This window comes from Tenrec ecaudatus, chromosome 8 (genome assembly GCF_050624435.1).
Source record: "Tenrec ecaudatus isolate mTenEca1 chromosome 8, mTenEca1.hap1, whole genome shotgun sequence".
Classification (NCBI taxonomy): Eukaryota; Metazoa; Chordata; class Mammalia; order Afrosoricida; family Tenrecidae; genus Tenrec; species Tenrec ecaudatus.
The window spans coordinates 64,311,006-64,330,150 of NC_134537.1; the positions used below are offsets into that span (position 1 = coordinate 64,311,006).

The 19,145-nt window shown below is 44.1% G+C and overlaps 1 long non-coding RNA gene across 10 annotated transcripts in view; it reads right to left on the reverse strand.

Moving 5' to 3' along the window:
* LOC142454957 (uncharacterized) overlaps window positions 1–19,145 on the reverse strand; it is a 140,264-nt gene that overhangs the window by 41,789 nt on the left and 79,330 nt on the right. For 7 of the 10 annotated variants that reach the window (XR_012785733.1, XR_012785727.1, XR_012785730.1 and 4 more), the window contains 3 exons: window positions 8,573–8,727; window positions 5,861–6,307; window positions 3,742–3,887 (listed from right to left, as the gene is read on the reverse strand). This is a non-coding gene — a long non-coding RNA (uncharacterized LOC142454957). Of the gene's footprint in view, window positions 1–1,335; window positions 1,466–3,741; window positions 3,888–5,860; window positions 6,308–8,572; window positions 8,728–19,145 lie in introns of those variants that run through there. The other 3 variants (XR_012785732.1, XR_012785731.1, XR_012785729.1) reach the window with 3 other exon arrangements.

Below are 19,145 nucleotides of genomic sequence, written 5' to 3' on the forward strand. Positions count from 1 at the left end.
TTCAGTCAAGTGCTAGGCTTAAACCAACACTGTTGTCTTCCTGGAGACGTGACCAGTGGCCAGGTAGCTAGCTCTCACCTCACCTTTAGTTCTTACCTCACTCCTACAGTATGATTGACTATTACCATGTGGATTGAAACCAAGGAAAAGGAATGTAACTCAAGCTTTCCATTTTCAGCTGTTAATTCTCTGACACTATGCAGGCTCTAGATTATATAGAGGGTCTCCACCAACCAGGTTGCTGCTGCTGCTGCCACCTAGGAAAAATTTTATGAGAATTGCCTCGATGACCAGTAGGGCTTGCTCCTCAGGAGACAGAATCTAGTCAACCTTCCATTACCCCCTTACGTAATGTTTTTCCCCCACCAATCCTTACCTGGGAGATGGTTGAGGATGCCTACCCTCATGGAGTTACAGCCTCAGCACCCCACAGGAGCAGTTCTACTCTACCCAAGAGGGTCACTAGGAGTCAACATGGACTAGAAGGTAGTGAGATTGGTTTTGAATTCTCACACAACACACTTGTGTAAGTGAATAACACGACGAGCTGCTAAATGTAAATTCATCAGTTCGAACCACCACATGTTTCTCTGGAGAAAGACGAGGCTTTCTATTTCCAAAAAGATCTGCAATCTCAAAAACCAACAGAGAGAGCTCTACTGTAATCCATAGGGAAATGAACCTCAAAAATAAATAGATAACAGTAATTATTTTAGTTGGGCCCTCAAACTGAGGAGCACAGGGGGTGTAGTGTGTTGTGCCTTCTAACTGCATGGTCAGCGGTTTGAAACCACCAGGACCAAGGTGAGGCTTTCCACTAAACAGAAAATCTAGGGAAAAGTTCTGCTCTGTCCACTTGATCACTATATATCAGAATAGATTTAATAGCAGTGGATGATTATAAAACTCAAACAGAAACCCTATTGGTGCAGGGGTTTAACATCTGGATTCTAACTGCAAGTTTATTGTTAGAAAAGCAACAGACAACTCCCCAGGACAAATATGAAGCTGGCTGCTCACATAAAGATCCTCAGCCTTGGAATTCCCCGTGGGGTTTCCTACTGTGTCCGGCAGAGTCACTCTGAATCAGAAGTCTCAACGAATGAGAAGGTGGCTATATAATAGAATCAGCTGCGTTACTGGGTAATAGGTACTGCAGGACCAAGTGTACTAGGAATTTCAGAAGCCTAGGGATTTGGATGGAGACACTGATTCAGGCCAATGTGACTTGAACATGGCTAAAACTAAACCAGCGTGATCCACTCTGAGAAGCTCTAGTGTTTTCATTGGTCTCGGTTGTCTGAATTCCACTCACTTGGAGCTTCTTCTTTTTTTTCACTTATACTGTTTGATTCTATGTCTTCTCTTCTGCAGATGAGTTTTTCAGAGTCTTGACAGCCCTTTCTAGATTTTTGACAAACTCTTAATCTGCAGGTTTTGGGTCTGGTGCTGGCTGCAGTTTTGTCTATGGGAGGGAGAGGGAAACAGAATCAAAGGATCTATTCAGATGGTCTATGTGTGCTACTGTAGCAGTCAGACAGAACTGTGTGGTTACTGTCATTGCCATCCGCGTGGGACTGAGTTTTGGTTGCATGAGAAGAATGATAGGTATAAAAGTGATGCAACCACAAGCAATTATCTTTAATAAATTGATCCCTCCCGAATCCAGCCTGAACATCGATCCTTTGTGGGGTCTTATGTACAGTCTCTCCTGACTCCAAAACAGTTCTGAGTAGTCGGTGATTGTGAGTGAGTAGGAGGGCTCACTGCCTACATATCAAACTTCCTAGTTCTGTATTAGCGCTCTTCCAACTCAAGGGTTGTCTTAGTGTGACTCAGTTTCATTGTTTGAAAAATGGGGTTGATAATTCTCCCCACATCATCCACTTTGTGGTTAGTCAATTAAATAACGAATCAGGACTATAGGTTACTTAAAGTTAAGGGGCTTGGCTACTAAGCAAAAGGCTCGCTATTTGAATCCATCCAGAGGTCCCTCAAAAAAGCCTGTGTTATACTTACAAACTCTCCGACCTGGGAAACCAATGGCGCAGGGTTCTATGACAGACAAGGGGATGCCAAGAGTGGGAGCAGCTAGATTGCCACTTTTCCCACCCCCTATTTTAACGCAATTCAGGAGGCCTGGTGCTCGAATGGGCTTAAAATGGGGCTTCTAACAAAATGGTCAAAAAGATATAACCCTGGTCGCTATCTCAGGAGAAAGAAGAGGGCTGCTACTGCCAGAAAAGTGTTCCAGCCACCAAAACATACACAAGGGCAGTTCTACCCTGTCCCATTGTGGCACAATAAGTGACCCTGAATTCGATGGCAGTGAGTGTTTTAGTGAAGCACTTCAATCTCGGTTAGGCAGCAAGACTACATGCAACCAGGATCCACCCTGCTCATATGTTTGGGTCAACATTCAGGCAACTGCTAGGCTTAAACCAACACCATTGTCTTCCAGCAGACATGACCAGTGGCCAGGTAGCTAGCTCTCACCTCACCTATAGTTCTTTCCTCACTCCTGCAGCATGATTCACTATTCCCATGTGGATTGAAACCAAGGGAAAGGAATGTAACTCAAGCTATCCATTTTCAGCTGTTAATTCTGTGACACTATGCAGGCTCTAGATTACATATATGGTCTCCACCATCCAGGTTGCTGGTGCTGCTCCTGCCACTTAGGAAAGAATTGTATGACCATTGCCTCAATGGCCACTAGGGCTTGCTCCTCAGGGCAGAGATTCTAGTCACCCATCCATTAACCCCCTTAGGTAATATTTTTCCTCCACAAGTCCTCACCTGGGAGATGATTGAGGATGTCTACATGCATTAATTCACAGCCTTAGCAATCTACAGGAGCAGTTCTACTGTATCCAAGAGTGTCACTAGTAGTCAACAAGGAATCGAAGGTAGTTTTTTTTGGTTTGGCTTGAGTCCTCACACAACACAGAGTGTAAGTGGATAACACGACGGGCTGCTAACTCTAAGGTCAACAGTTCAAAACAAAACATGCTTCTGTGGAGAAAAGGGCAGCTTTCTATTTCCACAAAGATCTGCAATCTCAGAAACCCACAGAGACAGCTCTACTGTGATCCATAGGGACACTAACCTCAGAACTGAAGCGATAGCAGTGAATTTTTTTGTTGGGACCTCACACTAAGGAGCACAGGGGGTGTAGTGTGTTTTTCCTGCTAACTGCTTGGTCATCGGTTTAAAACCACCAGGACAAAGGTGAGGCTTTTCACTAAACAGAAACTCTAGGGATCAGTTCTGCTCTGTCCACTTGATCACTATATATCGGAATAGATTTAATAGCAGTGGATGATTATAAAACTCAAACAGAAACTCTATTGGTGCAGGTTTTAACACCTGGAGGCTAACTGAAAATTTGGTCTTAGAAAAGCACCAGACAATTTCCCAGGAAAAAAATGAAGCTGGCTGCTCCCATAAAAATTCACAGCCATGGAAATCACGGTGGGGTTTCCTTTTCTGCCCTGCAGGGTCACGCTGAATCAGAAATCTCAACGAAGGAGAAGGTGGCTATAAAGTAGAATCAGCAGGGTTATTGTGTAATAGGGACTGCAGGACACAGGGTACTAGGAATTTCAGAAGCCTAGGGATTTTGGTGGAGACACTGATTCAGTACAATGTGACTTGAACCTGGCTACCACTAAACCAGCGTGAACCACTTTGAGAAACTCTATTATTTTCATTGGTCTCGGTTGTCTGAATTCAACTCACCTGGAGCTTCTTTTTTTTCATTTGTAGCTTTTCATTCTGTGTCTTCTCTTCTGCAGACGCATTTTTCAGTGTATTGACAGCTCTTTCTAAACATTTACCAACTCTTAAACTGCAGGTTTCTGGTCCGGTGGTGGCTGCATGTTTGCCTATGGGAGGGAGAGGGGCAGAAAAATCAAAGGGTCAATTCAGATGGTCTATGTGTCCTACTGTCGAAGTCAGACAGAATAGTCTGGTTACTGTAGTTGCCATCCGCTTGGGACTGAGTTTTGGTTCCCTGAGAAGAATGATAGGGAGAAAAGTGATGGAAACACAAGCAAGTATCTTTAATACATTGATCCTTCCGTATTCCAGCCTGATCACTGATGCTTTGTGGGTTCATTACATACAGTCTCTCCTGACTCCAAAACAGTCCTGAGTAGTCTGTGATTGTGACTGATTAGGAGCGCTCACTGCCTAGATAACAAACTTCCTATTTCTGCATGAGAGCTTTTCCACCCAAGCAGTGTCTTAGTGTGCCTCATTTTTCATGTTTGAAAAATGGGGTTGATAATTCTCCCCACATCATTGACTTTGTGGTTAGTCAATTAAAATCTAATCAGGCCTATAGGTTATTTAAAGTTAAGGGCCTCGGCTACTAAGCAAAAGTCGGGGTATTTGAGTCCATCCAGAGGTCCCACAGAAGAAGGGCCTGAGGTTACTTCCAAACTCTCAGCCCTGGGGAACCAATGGAGCAGAGTTCTATGACAGAAAGAGTGTCGCCATGAGTGGACGCAGATAAATTGCCACTCCCCCCCCCTCTTTTAACACAATTCAGGAGACCTGGTGGTGGAATTGTTGTAAAATGGGCCTGCTAACCAAATGGTCAAAAATTTATAACCAGTGGCCTCTATCTCAGGAGGAAGAAGGGGTCTGCTACTCCCATAAAAGTGTTCCAGCCACCAAAACGTACACAGAGGCTGTGTAACCTGTCATATGGTGGCAAATTAAGTCACCTTCAACTCAATGGAAGTGAGTGTTTGAGAGATGTACTTCTATCTGGGTTAGGCAGCAAGACTACATGCAACCTATATCCACCCTGCTCAGATGTTTGGGTCATCAGTCAGGTAACTGCTAGGCTTAAACCAAAAGTATTGTTTTCCTGCAAACGTGACCAGTGGCCAGGTAGCTAGCTCTCACCTCTTTGCTCACTCATGCAGCATGAGTCACTGTTCCCATGTGGATTGAAACCCAGCAAAAGGAATGTAACTCAAGCTTTCCATTTTCAGCTGTTACTTCTGGGACACTATGCAGACTCTAGATTACATAGAGGGTCTCCACCAACCAGCTTGCTGCTGCTGCTGCCACTTTGGAATGAATTTTATGAGCATTGCCTCAATGGCCAGTAGGGCTTTCTCTTCAGGGGACAGACTCTAGTCACCCTTCCATTAACCCCCTTACATAATATTTTTCCTCCACAAGTCCTCACATGGGAGATGGTTTAGAATGTCCACGTGCATTAAGTTACAGCCTCAGCAACCCACAGGAGTTGTTTACCTCTATCCAAAAGGGTCACTAGGAGTCAACATGGACTTGAAGGTAGTCAGTTTGGTGTGGTTTGGTTTTGAGTCCTCACAGAACACATCTGTGTAAGTGGATAACAGGACAAGCTAATAAGTGTAAGGTCAACAGTTTGAAACAAAAAATGCTTCTCTGGAGAAAGAGGCGGCTATCTATTTCCACAAATATCTGCAATCTCAGAAACCCACAGACAGCTCTACTGTGATCCATAGGGACACTAACCTCAGAACTGAATCGATAGGAGTTATTTTTTTTTTGTTGTGACATCATACATAGGAGCAGAGGGGGTGTAGTGTGTTTTGCCTGCTAACTGCATGATCAGCGGTTTGAAACCACCAGGACCAAAGTGAGGCTTTCCATTAAACAGAATCTCTAGGGATCTGTTCTTCTATGTCCACTTGATCACTGTATATCAGAATAGATTTAATAGCAGGGGATGATTATAAAACTCAAACAGAAACCGTAATGGTGCAGGGGTTCAACACCTGGATGCTAACTGCAAGTTTGGTGTGAGAAAAGCACCAGACAACTCCCCAGGACAAAGATGAAGCTGGCTACTCACATAAAGTTCCACAGCCTTGGAAATACCGGTGGGGTTCCCTACTCTGTCCTGCAGAGTCACTCTGAATCAAAAGTCTCAATGAAGGACAAGATGGCTATAAAGTAGAATCAGCAGGGTTATTGGGTAATAGGGACTGTAGGACGCAGTGTACTAGGAATTTTCAGAAGCCTAGGGATTTGTGCGGAGACACTGATTCAGCCAATGTGACTTGAACCTGGATACCACTAAACCAGCGTGAACCACTCCGAGAAGCTCTAGTGTTTTCACTGGTCTAGGTTGTCTGAATTCCACTCATCTGGAGCTTCTTTTTTTTTTTTTTCACTTGTAGGTTTCGATTCTTTGTCTTCTTTTCAGCAGGCTAGTTTTTCAGGGTATTGACAGCTCTTTCTTTACTTTTAACATACTCTTAATCTGCAGGTTTCAGGTCTGGTGCTGGCTGCAGTTTTTCTATGGGAGAGAGGGGGGACAGAATACAAGGGTCTATTCAGATGGTCTATGTGTCCTACTGTAGGAGTAAGACAGAACAGTTTGATTATTGTGGTTGCCATCTACCTGGGACTGAGTTTTGGTTGAATGAGAAGAATGATAGGGATAAAAGTGATGCAAACACATGCAAGTATCTTTAATACATTGATCCTTCCAGAATCTAGCCTATACATTGATCCTTTGTGGAGTCTTTACATAAAGTATCTCCTGACTCCAATACAGTTCTGAGTAGTCGGAGATTCTGACTGAGTAGGAGGGCTCACTGCCTAGATAACAAACTTCCTAGTTCTGCATGAGCACTCTTCCAACTCAAGCGGTGTCTTAGTGTGCCTCAGTATCCATGTTTGAAAAATGGTGTTGATAATTCTCTCCATATCATCAACTTTATGGTAAGTAAATTTAAAACTAATCAGGCATATGGGTTATTTAAAGTTAAGTGGCTTGGCTAGTAAGCAAAAGGCTGGCTATTTGAATACATCCAGAGGTCCCTCAGAAGAAATGCCTGGTGTTACTTCCAAACTCTCAGCCCTAGGAAACCAATGGAGCAGAGTTCTATGACAGACAGAGTGTCACCAAGAGGAGGAGCAGCTAGATTGCCACTTCTTCCCCCTATTTTTAACACAATTGAGGAGGCCTGGTGGTGGGATTGTTGTAAAATGGGGTTGCTAACCTAATGGTCAAAAATATGTAACCATTGGACCCTATCTCAGGAGAAAGAAGAGGGCTGCTACTGCCAGAAAAATTTTCCAGCCACCAAAACCTACGCAAGGGCAGTTCTACCCTGTCCCATAGTGGCACCATAAATCACACTCAACTCGGTGGCAGTGAATGTTTGAGAGATGCACTTCCATCTGGGTTAGGCAGCAAGATTACATGGAACCTGCATCCACACTGCTCAGATGTTTGGGTAAACATTCTGGCAACTGCTAGGTTTAAACCAACACCATTGTCTACCTGCAGACGTGTGCAGTGGCCAGGTAGCTAGCTTTCACATCACCTAAGTTCTTTGGTCACTCTTGCAGCATAATTCACTATTCCCTTGTGGATTGAAATCAAGGGAAAGGAATGTAACTCAAGCTTTCCATATTCAGCTGTTAATTCTGTGACACTATGCAGGCTCTAGATTACATAGAGGGTCTCCATCAAGCAGATTGCTGCTCCTGCCACATAGGAAAAAATTTTATGAGAAGTGCCTCGATTGCCAGTAGGGCTTCCTCCTCAGAGGACAGACTCTAGTCACCCTTCCAATAACCCCCTTAGATAATATTTTTCCTACACAAGTCTTCACCTGGGAGATGGTTGAGGATGTCGACATTCATTGAGTTACAGCCACAGCACGCCACATGAGCACTTCTACCCTATCCAAGACGGTCACTAGGAGTAAACATGGACTCGAAGGTAGTGAGCTTGGTTAGGTTTTGAGTCCTCACACAACACACCTGTGTAAGTGGATAACACGACGGTCTGCTAACTGTAAGGTCAACAGTTCGAACCACCAGATGCTTCTCTGGAGAAAGAGACTTTCTATTTCCAGAAAGATCTGCAATCTCAGAAAACCACAGAGACAGCTTTACTGTGATCCATAGGGACACTAACCTCAGAACTGAATCTATAGAGGTGATTTTTTTGTTGGTACCCCACACTTAGGAGCACAGGGGGTGTATTGTGTTGTGCCTGCTAACTGCATGGTCAGCGGATTGAAACCACCAGGACCAAAGTGAGGCTTTCCACTGAACAGAAACTCTGGGATCAGTTCTGCCCTGTCCAATTGATCACTATCTACCGGAACAGATTTAATAGCAGTGGATGATTATAAACATCAAACAGAAATTCTATTGGTGCAGGGGTTTAACATCTGGATGCTAACTACAAGTTTGGTGTGAGAAAAGCACCAGACAACTCCCCAGGACAAAGATGAAGCTGGCTGCTCACATAAAGATCCACAGCCTTTGAAATTCCATTGGTGTTTCCTACTCTGTCCTGAAGAGTCACTCTGAATCAGAAGTCTCAAAGAAAGAGAAGGTGGCTATAAGTTAGAATCAGCCGGGATATCAGGTAATAAGGATTGCAGGACAAGGGTACTTGGAATTTCAGAAGCCTAGGGATTTGGGTGTAGACACTGATTCAGGCCAATGTGACTTGAACCTGGCTACCACTAAACCAGCGTGAACCACTCTGAGAAGCTCTAGTGTTTTCACTGGTCTCGGTTGTCTGAATTCCACTCACCTGGAGCTTCTTTTTTTTTTTTTTCACTTGTAGCTTTCGATTCTGTGTCTTCTCTTCTGCAGGCTAGTTTTTCAAGGTATTGACATCTCTTTCTCGACTTTGGACAAACTCTTAATCTGCAGGTTTTGGGTCTATTGCTGGCTGTAGTTTTGTCTCTGGGAGGGAGAGGGGCACAGAATCAAAGGGTCTATTCAGATGGTCTATGTGTCCTAATGTAATAGTCAGACAGAACAGTCTGGTTACTGTCGTTGCCATCTACCTGGGACTGAGTTTTGGTTGCATGAGAAGAATGATAGGAATAAAAGGGATGCAAACACATGCAAGTATCTTTAATACATAGATCCCTCCAGAATCCAGCCTGAACATTGATCATTTGTGGAGTCTTTACATACAGTCTCTCCTGACTCCAAAACAGTTCTGAGTAGTTGGTTATTATGAATGAAAAGGAGGGCTCACTGCCTTGATAACAAACTTCCTATTTCTGCATGAGGGCTCTTCCAACTCAAGTCGTGTCTCTAGAGTGCCTCAGTTACCTGGTTTGAAAAATGAGGTTGATAATTCTCCCCACATCATCCACTTTGTGGTTAATCAATTAAATAAATAATTACGCCTATTGTTTATTTAAAGTTAAGGGGCTTGGCTATTAAGCAAAAAGTTGGCTATTTGAATCCATCCAGCGGTCCCTCAGAAGAAAGGCCTGGTGTAATAATTCCAAATTCTCAGCCCTGGGAAACCAATGGAGCAGAGTTCTATGACAGACAGTGTGTTGCCAAGAGGAGGAGCAGCTAGATTGCCACTTTTCCCCCTATTTTAACACAATTCAGGCGGCCCGGTGGTTTAATGGGTATAAAATCGGGCTGCTAACAAAACTGACAAAAATTTATAACCAGTGGCCCCTATCTCAGGAAGAAGAAGAGATCTGCTACTCCCATAAAAGAGTTCCAGGCACCAAAACGTACACAAAGGCTGTTCTACCCTGTCCCATGGTGGCAAAATAAGTCACCTTCAACTCGATGGCAGTGAGTGTTTGAGAGATGTACTTCCATCTGGGTGAGGTATCAAGACTACATGCAACCTGGATCCACCCTGCTCAGATGTATGGGTCAACATCCAGGTAACTGCTAGGCATAAACCAAAACTATTGTTTTCCTGAAGATGTGACCAATGGCCAGGTAGCTATTTATCACCTCAACTATAGTTCTTTGCTCACTCCTGCAGCATGAGTCAATATTTCCATGTAGATTGAGACTAAGGGAAAGGAATATAACTCAAACTTTCCATTTTCAGCTGTTAATTCTGTGACACTATGCAGGATCTAGATTACATAGAAGGTCTCCATCAACCAGGTTGTTGCTGCTGCTGCCACCTAGAAAAGAATTTTATGAGCATTGTCTCGATGGCCAGTAGGGCTTGCTCCACAGGGGACAGACTCTAGTCACCCTTCCATTAACCTCTTTAGGTAATATTTTTCCTCCACAAGTCCTCACCTAGGAAATGGTTGAGGATGTTCTCACTCATTGAATTAGAGCCTGAGCACCCCACAGGAACAGGTCTACTCTATCAAAGAGGGTCCCTAGGAGGCAACATGGACTTGAAGTTAGTGAGTTTGGTTTAGTTTTGAGTCCTCACACAACACACTTGTGTAAGTGGATAACACAACGGGCTGCTAACTGTAAGGCCAACAGTTCGAACCTCCAGATGCTTCTCTGGAGAAAGAGGAGACTTTCTATTTCCACAAATATCTGCAATCTCTGAAACCCACAGAGACAACTCTACTGTGATACATAAGGACACTAACTTCAGAACTTAATCGATAGCAGTGATTTTTTTGTTGGGACCTCACACTGAGGAGCACAGGTGGTGTAGTCTGTTGTGCCTGCTAACTGCATGGTCAGCGCTTGAAACCATGAGGACCAAGGTGAGGCTTTCCAGTAAACAGAAACTCTAGGGATCAGTTTTGCTCTGTCCACTTGATCACTATATATCGGAATAGATTTAATAGCAGTGGATGATTATAAAACCCAAACAGAAACCCTATTGGTGCATGGGTTGAAAATCTGGTTGCTAAATGCAAGTATGGTGTCAGAAAAGCACCAGACAACTACCCAGGATAAAGATGAAGCTGGCTGCTCCCATAAAGATCCGCACCGTGGAAATCCCGGTGGGGGTTCCGTTCACTGTCCTACAGAGTCACTCTGAGTCCGAGTTCTCAACGAACGAGAAAGTGGCTATAAATAGAATCAGCTGGTTTAGTGGGTATTAGGGACTGAGGACACAGTGTACTAGGAATTTCTGAAGCCTACGTATTTGGGTAGAGACCCAGTTTCAGGCCACTGTGACTTGAACCTGGCTACCACTAAACCACCGTGTACCACTGTGAGAAGCTCTAGTGTTTTCATTAGTCTCGGTTGTCTGAATTCCACTCACGTGGAGCTTCTTTTTTTGTTTTTTTCACTTGTAGTTTTCGATTCTGTGTCTTCTCTTCTGTATGCTAGATTATCAGGGTACTGACAGCTCTTTCTAGACTTTTGATAAACGCTTAATCTGCAGGTTTCGGGTCTGGGGCTGGCTGCAGTTTTGTCTCTGGGAGGGAGAGGGGCACAGAATCAAAGGGTCTATTCAGATGGTATATGTATCCTAATATAGAAGTCAGACAAAACAATATGGTTACTGTCGTTGCCATCCGCCTTGGACTGAGTTGTTGTTGCATGACTAGAATGATAGGGATAAAAGTGATGTAAACACAAGCAGGTATCTTTAATACATTGATCCCTCCAAAATCCAGCCTGAACATTGATCCTTTGTGGAGTATTTACATACAGTCTCTCCTGACTCCAAAACAGTTCTGAGTAGTCGGTGATTGTGACTGAGTAGGAGGGCTTACTGCCTAGATAACAAAATTCCTAGTTCTCCATGAGCGCTCTTCCAAATCTAGAAGTGTATTAGAGTGCCTCAGTTTCCATGTTTGAAAAATGGGGTTGATAATTTTCCCCACATCATCGACTTTGTGGTTAGTCAATTAAAAACTAATCAGGCCTATGGATTATTTAAAGTTAAGGGGTTTGGGTACTAAGCAAATGGCTGGCTATTTGAATACATCCAGAGGTCCCTCAGAAGAAAGGCCTAGTGTTACTTCCAAACTCTGAACCCTGGGAAACCAATCGAACAGAGTTCTATGACAGACAGGGTGTCGCCAAGAATGGGAGCAGCTAGATTGCCAGGTTTTCCCCAAATTTTAACAATATATAGGAGCACTGGTGGTGGAATTGTTGTAAAATTGGGCTGCTAAACAAATTTTTATAAATATGTAACCATTGGACCTTTTTCTCAGAGGTAGAAGAGTTCTGTTATGGCCAGAAAATTGTTAGATGCACCAAAACATACACAAGGGCAGTTCTACCCTTTTCCATGGTGGCACTATAAATCATCCTCAACTCGGTGGCAGTGAGTGTTTGAGGGATGAACTTCCATCTGAGTTAAGCAGCAAGACTACATGCAACCTGCATGCAACCTGCTCAGATGTTTGGGTCAACATTCAGGCAACCGCTAGGCTTAAACCAACACCATTGTCTTCCTAGAGACGTGACCACTGGCCAGGTAGCTAGCTCTCACCTCACCTATAGTTCTTTGCTCACTCCTGAAGGATAAATCACTATTCCCATGTGGATTGACACCAAGGGAAAGGAATGTAACTCAAGATTTCCATTTTCACCTATGAATTCTGTGACACTATGCAGGCTCTAGATTACATAGAAGTCTCCATCCACCTGGTTGCTGCTGCTGCTGCCACCTAGGAAAATATTTTCTGAGAATTGCCTCAATGGCCAGGAGGGCTTGCTCCTCAGGGGACAGACTCTAGTCACCCTTCCATTAACCCCTTACATAATATTTTCCTCCACAAGTCTTCACCTGGTAGATGGTTGAGGATGTGTACACCCATTGAGTTACATCCTCAGCACCCCACAGGAGCAGTTCTACTCTTTCCAAGAGGGTCACTAGGAGTCCACATGGACTCCAAGGTAGTAAGTTTGCTTTGGCTTTGAGTCCTCACACAACACACTTGTGTAAGTGGATAACAGACGGGCTGCAAACTCTAAGATCAACATTTCGAACCACCAAGATGCTTCACTGGAAAAAGAGGAGGCTTTCTATTTCCACAATATCTGCATCTCAGAAACCCACAGAGACACCTCTACTGTGATCCATAGGGACACTAACTCGGAAATGAATGGATAGCAGTGATTTTTTTGTTGGGAACTCACACTGAGGAGCACAGGGGGTGAAGCATGTTGTGCCTGCTAACTGCATGGTCAGTGGTTTGAAACCACCAGGACCAAAAAGAGGCTTTCCACTAAACAGAAACTCTAGGGATCAGTTCTGCTCTGTCGACTTGATCTCTACATATGGGAATAGATTTAATAGCAGTGGGTGATTATATACCTCAAAAAGAAGCCCTATTGGTGCAGGGGTTTAACATCTGGATGCTAACTGCACGTTTGGTGTGAGAAAAGCACCAGAAAACTCCCCAGGACAAAGATGAAGCTGGCTGCTCCCATAATGATCCGCAGTTTGGAAACCCCGGTGGGGTTTCCTACTATGTCCCGCAAAGACACTCTGAATCAGAAGTCTCGACGAATGACAGGGTGGCTATAAAGTAGGATCAGCAGGGTTATTGGTTAATAGGGACTGCAGGAAACAGGGTACTAGGAATTTCAGAAGCCTAGGGATTTGGAAGGAGACACTGATTCAGCCCAATGTGACTTGAACCTGGCTACCACTAAACCAGCGTGTACCATGAATAACACTAAGCTGGAGCTTTTTCTTTTTTTTTTTCACTTGTAGCTTTCGATTCTGTGTCTTCTCTTCTGCAGGCTAGTTTTTCAGGGTACTGACAGCTCTTTCTAGACTTTTGAAAAACTCTTAATCTGCAGGTTTCGGGTGTGGTGCTGGCTGCAGTTTTTTCTATGGGAGGGAGAGAGGTACAGAATCAAAGGGTCTATTCGGATGGTCTATATGTTCTACTGCAGAAGTCAGACAGAACAGTCTGGTTAATGTTGTTGCCATCGGTCTGGGAATGAGTTTGGTTGCATGAGAAGAATGATAGGGATAAAAGTGATGCAAACACATGCAAGTATCTTTAATACATTGATCCCTCCAGAATCCAGCCTGAATATTGATACTTTGTGGAGTCTTTACATACAGTCTCTCCTGACTCCAAAACAGTTCTAGTAGTCGGTGATTGTGAGTGAATAGGAGGGCTCTCTGCCTCGGTGACAAACTTCCTATTTCTGCATGAGCGCTGTTCCAACTCAAGCGGTGTCTTAGTGTTGCTTCAGCTCCATGTTTGAAAATGGGGTTGATAATTCTCCCCACATCATCGACTTTGTGGTTGGTCAATTAAAAACTAATCAGGCCAAAAGTTATTTAAAGTTAAGTGGCTTGGCTACTAGCAAATGGCAGGCTATTTGAATCCATCCAGAAGTCCCTGGGAAGAAAGGCCTGGTATACTTCCAAAGTCTCAGTCCTGGGAAAACAATCGAGCAGAGTTCTATGACAGACAGAGTGTCTCCAAGAATGGGAGCAGCTAGATTGCCACATTTTCCCACAATTTTAACACAATTCAGGAGGCCTGGTGATGGAATTGTTGTAAAATGGGGCTGCTAACCAAATGGTCAAACGTATGTATCCATTGGACCCTATCTCAGGAGAAAGAAGAGTTCTGCTACAGCCAGAAAACTATTCCAGCCACGAAAACATACACAAGGGCAGTTCTACCATTTCCCATGGTGGCACTATAAATCACCCTCAGCTCGGTGGCAGTGAGTGCTTGAGAGATGCACTTCCACCTGGGTGAGGCAGCAAGACTACATGCAACCTGGATCCACCCTCCTCAGATGTTTGGGTCAACTTTCAGGCAACGGATAGGATTGAACCAACACCATTGTCTTCCTGGAGACGTGACCAGTGGCCAGGTAGCTAGCTCTCACCTCACCTATAGTTCTTTGCTCACTCCTGCAGCATGATTCGCTATTCCCATGTGGATTGAAACCACGGGAAAGGAATGTAACTCAAGCTTTCCATTTCCATCTGTGAATTCTGTGACACTATGCAGGATCTAGATTAATAGAAGTTTTCCATCAACCAGGTTGCTGCTGTTGCTGCCACCTAGGAAAGAATTTTATGAGAATTGCCTCGATGCCCAGTAGGACTTTCTCCTGAGGGGACTGACTCTAGTCACCCTTCAATTAACCCCCTTAGATAATATTTTCCTCCAGAATTCTTCCCCTGGGAGATGGTTGAGGATGTCTACACACATTGAATTACAGCCTCAGGACCCCACAGCATCAGTTCTAATCTATTCAAGAGGGTCACTAGGAGGTAACATGGACTCGAAGGTAGTGAGTTTGGTTTGGTTTTGAGTCCTCACACAATACACTTGTGTAAGTTGATAACACGACAGGCTGCTAACTTTAAGGTCAATAGTTCGAACCACCAGATGCTTCTCTGGAGAAAGGGAGGCTTTCTATTTCCACAAAGATCTTCAATCTCAGAAACACACAGAGCCAGCACTACTGTGATCCATAGGGACACTAACTCACAACTGAATCGATAGCAGTGATTTTTTGTTGGGACCTCACACTGAGGATAACAGGGTTTTGTGTGTTGTGCTTGCTAACTGCATGGTCAGCTGTTTGAAACCACCTGGACCAAAAAGAGGCTTTCGACTAAACAGAAAATCTAGGGATTATTTCTGCTCTGTCCACTTGATCACTATATATCGGAATAGATTTAATAGCAGTGGATGATTCTAAACCTCAAACAGAAACCATATTGGTGCAGGGGTTTAACATCTGGATGCTAACTGCAAGTTTGGTGTGAGAAAAGCACCAGAAAACTCCCCAGGACAAAGATGAAGCTGGCTGCTCCCATAAAGATCCGCAGCCTTGGTAATCCCGGTGGGGTTTTCTACTCTCTCCTGCAGAGACACTCTGAATCCGAAGTTTCAACGAATGAGAAGGTAGCTATAAAGTAGAATCAGTAGGGTTATTGGCTAGTAGGGACTACACGACACAGGGTACTAGGAATTGCAGAAGCATAGGGACTTCTATGGAGACACTGATTCAGGCCAATGTGACTTGAACCTGGCTACCACTAAACCAGCGTGTACCATTCTGATAAGCTCTAGTGTTTTCATTCGTCTCGGTTGTCTGAATTCCACTCACTTGGACCTTTTTTTTTTCACTTGTAGCTTTCGATTCTCTGTCTTCTCTTCTGTAGGCTAGTTTTTCAAGGAACTGACAGCTCTTTCTAGACTTTTGACAAATTCTTAATCTGCAGGTTTCGGGTCTGGTGCTGGCTGCAGTTTTTTCTGTGGGAGGGAGACGGGCACAGAATCGAAGGGTCTGTTCAGATGGTCTATGTGTCCTACTGCAGAAGTCAGACAGAACAGTCTGGTTACTGTCATTGCCATCCGTCAGGGACTGAGTTTAGTTGCATGAGAAGAATGATAGGGATAAAAGTGATGCAACCACATGCAAGTATCTTTAATTCATTGATCACTCCAGAATCCAGCCTGAATTTGATCCTTTGTGGAGTCTTTTTTTTTTTTATTATTTTAACAATTTATTGGGGCTGATACAATTCTTTTCACAGTTCATACATATACATACATCAATTGTATAAAGCACATCTGTACAGTCTTTGCCCTAATCATTTTTTTCCTCTTTTCTTCTTTTACATTTTATTAGGGACTCAAACAACTCTTACCACAATCCATACATATACATACATCAATTGTATAAAGCACATCCACACATTCCCCGCCCCAATCACTCTCAAAGCATTCGCCCTCCACTTAAGCCCCTTGCATCAGGTCCTCTTTCCCCCCACTCCCTCCCCATTCCCCCCTCCCTCATATGCCCTTGGTAATTTATACATCGTTATTTTGTCATATCTTGCCCTATCCAGAGTCTCCCTTCCCCCATTCTCTGCTGTCCCTCTCCCAGGGAAGAGGTCACATGTGGATCCCTGTAATCAGTTCCCCCTTTCCAACCCACTCACCCTCCACTCTCCCAGCATCGTCCCTCACACCCTTGGTCCTGAAGGTATCATCCACCCCGGATTCCCTGTACCTCCAACCCTCATATGTACCAGTGTACAGCTTCTGTCCCATCCAGCCCTGCAAGGTAGAATTCGGATCATGGTAGTTGGGGGGAGGAAGCATCCAGGATCTGGGGGAAAGCTGTGTTCTTCGTCGATACTACCTCACACCCTAATTAACCCATCTCCTCTCCTAAACCCCTCTATGAGGGGATCTCCATTGGCCGACACTTGGGCCTTGGGTCTCCACTCTGCACTTCCCCCTTCATTTAATATGATATATATATATATATACACATACATATATACATATACACATACATACCCACACTTATATCTTTTTTTTTTTTTTGCATGATGCCTTATACCTGGTCCCTTGGGCACCTCGTGATCGCACTGGTCGGTGTGCTTCTTCCATGTGGGCTTATTTGCTTCTGAGCTAGATGGCCGCTTGTTCACCTTCAAGCCTTTAAGACCCCAGACACTATCTCTTTTGATAGCCGGGCACCATCAGCTTTCTTCACCACATTTGCTTAGGCACCCATTTGTCTTCAGCGATCCTATCATGGAGGTGTGCAGTCAATGATATGATTTTTTGTTCTTTGATGCCTGGTAACTGATCCCTTTGGGACCACTCGATCACACAGGCTGGTGTGTTCTTCCATGTGGACTTTGTTGCTTCTGAGCTAGATGGCCGCTTGTTTATCTTCAAGCCTTTAAGACCCCAGTCATTATCTCTTTTGATAGCCGGGCACCATCAGCTTTCTTCACCACATTTACTTGTTCACCCACTTTGGCTCCAGCCGTTGTGTTGGGAGAGTGAGCATCATAGAGTTAACAAACCCAGGGACAAGGGAAAAACATGGGACCCCAAATGGTAGAGAAGGGGGAGTGGCAGGCCTTTGTGGAGTCTTTACATACAGTATCTCCTGACTCCAAAACAGTTCTGAATAGTCGGTGATTGTGAATGAGTAGGAGAGCTCTCTGCCTAGATAACAAACTTCCTATTCTTCATGAGCGCTCTTCCAACGCAAGCGGTGTCTTAGTGTGCCTCAGTTGCTATGCTTGAAAAATTGGGTAGATTATTCTCCCCACATCATCCACTTTGTGGTTAGTCAATTAAAAACTAATCAGGCCTATAGGTTATTTAAAATTAAGGGGCTTGGTACTAAGGAAAAGGCTGGCTATTTGAATCCTTTCAGAGTTCCCTCAGAAGAAATGCCTGAGGTTACTTCCAAACTCCCAGCCCTGAGAAAAAATGGAGCAGAGTACTATGACAGCCAGAGTGTTTTCAAGAGTGAGAGCAGCTAGATTGCCACTTTTCTCCCCTATTTTAACAAAATTCAGGAGGCCTGGTGGTGGAATTGTTGTAAAATGGTTCTGCTAACCAAATGGTCAAAAATATATAACCATTGGCCCCTATCTCAGGAGAAAGAAGAGGTCTGCTACGGCCAGAAAAGTGTTCCAGTCACAAAACATACACAAGGACAGTTCTACCCTATCCAATGGTGGAACTATAAATCACCCTCCACTCGGTGGGAGTGAGTGTTTCAGAGATGCACTTCCATCTTGGTTAGGCAGCAAGATTACATAGAACCTGAATCCACCCTGCTCAGATGTTTAGGTCAACTTTCAGTCAATTGCTTGGCTTAAACCAACACCATTGTCTTGCAGACGTGACCAGTGGCCAGGTAGCTAGCTCTCACCTCACCTATAGTTCTTTACTCACTCCTGCAGCATGATTCACTATTCCCATGTGGATTGAAACCACGGGAAAGGAATGTAACTCAAGCTTTCCATTTCCATCTGTGAATTCTGTGACACTATGCAGGATCTAGATTAATAGAAGTTTTCCATCAATCAGGTTGCTGCTGCTGCTGCCACCTAGGAAAGAATTTTATGAGAATTGCCTCGATGGCCAGTAGGTCTTGCTGCTCAGGGGACAGACTCAAGTCACCCTTCTATTAACCCCCTTAGATAATATTTTTCCTCCACAAGTCTTTACCTAGAAATGGTTGAGGATGTCTACACCCATTGAGTTACAGCCTCAGCACCCCACAGGAGCAGTTCTACTCTATCCAAGAGGGTCACTAGGAGGCAATATGGACGCGAAGGTAGTGAGTTTTGTATGGTTTTGAGTCCTCACACAACACACTTGTGTAAGTGGATAACACGACGCGCTGCTAACTCTAAGGTCAATATTTCAAAGCAGCAGATTCTTTTCTGGAGAAAGATGAGTCTATTTCCACAAAGATCTGCCATCTCAGAAACCCACAGAGACAGCTCTACTGTGATTCATAGGGACACTAAGCTCAGAACTGAATTGATACCAGTGATTTTTTTGTTGGGACCTCACACTGAGGAGCACAGGGTGTGTAGTGTGTTGTGCCTGCTAATTGCATGTTCAGCGTTTTGAAACCACCAGGACCAAGGTGAGGCTTTCCACTAAACAGAAACACTAGGGATCAGTTCT